The sequence below is a fragment of the Cyanistes caeruleus genome, chromosome 1 (genome assembly GCF_971803275.1).
Source record: "Cyanistes caeruleus chromosome 1, bCyaCae1.hap1.1, whole genome shotgun sequence".
In the NCBI taxonomy this organism is placed as follows: Eukaryota; Metazoa; Chordata; class Aves; order Passeriformes; family Paridae; genus Cyanistes; species Cyanistes caeruleus.
The window spans coordinates 147,920,901-147,923,364 of NC_141701.1; positions in this window are offsets into that span (position 1 = coordinate 147,920,901).

The window sequence follows — 2,464 nt, forward strand, 5'->3', positions numbered from 1 at the left end:
TTTTTCAATTTCCATGAAAATCTCATCTTAGGCTGGATTTTGAATTTCTGAGAACACTACAGTGAGCAAACTGCAGCTGAGTCAGAAAGGAAGTGATGGAGAACCAAACAGATCTCAGGAATGAAGCCAGGATGCTGAGACAGGGAGAGAAAGAAGAATGGAAGTGCCCTGAAAGTAAGCACTGAGTAAACAAACGTTGTAATGAAGAGTAAGTAATGTAAGAGTATAAAGATTGTATTTCCTTAATAACAGTGACTTGTAGAATGCTGTGGAATTTCCCAGTTTCCTCTGTGTGCTGCTGCATCTCCCCTCATAAGGCTTGATAGTCACAGAATTAAAATGCTAAAGATTTCAGAAATACACTGTAAGAATGATTTGGAGATGAGAAGTATGATTTTGTCCGGTGGAGAGAAGATGGAGGAAACATGACAGCATGACAAATAGTTAAGAAGAAATATGGAACAAACTCATCTTCATGTCCACTAGGAGTGAACCCAGAAGTAACAGGCTGAGACTGCAGCTCAGAAAATTCAGATGAAGCACAAGAAAACCCTTTTTTGGCAGTGAGAACAGTGAAGCAATAGAATATGTCGCAGATGAAGGTATTGGAATCACCATCTGTTGCAACTAGGGACTAAACAGATATCTCCAGGAATTACATCAGTGAAGTTGATGCTGTTTTGGGATAAATTAACTAATTGGTTTTAAGACATCACTCCCAACACCATTTTTAAAAGACATAATTATACAACTACAAGTAGAAAATGTTTTGCATTAAAAAAGGCCTCACTAATCCTCCAGGAAAAGCTGTAATAGGTTCTCTGCTTGGGATAATAGCTACATAAATTCAAGATATAAAGACATGCATTTTAAGATCAGATAATCATGGAAAAAATACCCAAAGGACATGGGAGATTCTACATAGCTTGAAACCAAAAGCGTTGTAGGCTATATATAATTTATGGGCATGACTCAGATGCAACTGTTTGAAAATACTGTATTTAGGCTGTGCTTTATGGGATGTGAAACTTGGTGATATAAAATATGATTTAAATGTTTTGTGTGACTAAAATCTCCTGAGATATCCTATTCCACGTCTGCATAAGCAAGGCATTCAAGTAAAAGAACCCAGAGTTTTAGACTCCATCATGTCCAAAATCTGCCACAAAACTACATTCACATAACAATGTACAATGAGCCCGGTCTTTGTAGTGGTTCTCTGGAAGTGATGTGTCTGTAACTACAACTCTTGCTGCTGGACTAAAGGAGAGAAATTACCATTGAGGAATTAACTTTGTCTTAAATTTGCTTCATCTAACCAGTAAACACTGGGTTCTAGTTCAGTTATTAGGAATAAATCCTTCACTGTGAGGATTGTGATGTCCTGGCACAGGGTGCCCAGAGAAGCTGTGGCTGCACCTGGATCACTGGAATTGTCCAAGGTCAGGTTGGATGGGGCTTGGAGCAACCTGGGATGGCAGGGAGTGGCACTGGTGAGCTTTAAGGTCTTTTTCAAACCAAACCATTCCATGATTCCATGAAACACTGCAGATAAGGAAGGACTTGGGCCAAGGCAGAACTCATTTCACAACCACATGCTCCACCTGCAACTGTGATGTGCATGTGATGTGAACTGCACTGTGTCCTGCACTGCTAAAAAAAGTGATCTGTATCAAAACAAAGTTTAAATCAGCAGAAGTAATAAATATCCTAATCTTCTACTTAGCCTTGCAGCCAACATTGAGGAACAGGAATACCTGAATGTATCATTTCATCCTTAACTCCTGACATTTTACCTCTCACAGTACTCTTTTTTCACTGATTAACTATTACCATTTTTGCTGATCTACCACAAAGAAGTAACCAGTCTAACAAATGGTGTGCCAAGAATACAGTCTTGCATATGACTTCATACAGCTCCTCACCCAGAAGACACAGAATGAGATACAAAATATTCTGAGTTGGAAGGGACCCAGAAGGATGTTCGAGTACAACTTTTAAGAGAACGCCCCATTATGGGAATCAAACCCACGACCCTGGAGTTATCAGCACCATGCTCTAACCAACATCCCTACTTCTTAATCGACAAGAATATCCCACACAGAGAAATCTCTGGCTATTATTCATGAAGTACAAAACTACTGATAAAAGTCCGTCTGATTACTGAAACAGCTGACTTTGTTTATTCGATTGGGCCCTTTCTTATTCCAACACAAGCCTTTCGCCGCCACTCCAGACGAAGCAAAACCGGACAAACACTCCGCAGGAGCATCAGAAGGTGGAGCTGTACAAAGCAAGAGCAGCGGGACCGCGGAGGGGACAAACCTGGCCCGCCCTGGGGCCGGGCTGAGGCGGCGCCTCATGAAGCGGCAACATGGCGGCCACGGCGTCAGGGCGGGAGCGCTGGACACGCCCCCATTGGGCACGCCCCTCGGCCACGCCCACTCCCATCGCTAGCGTATAA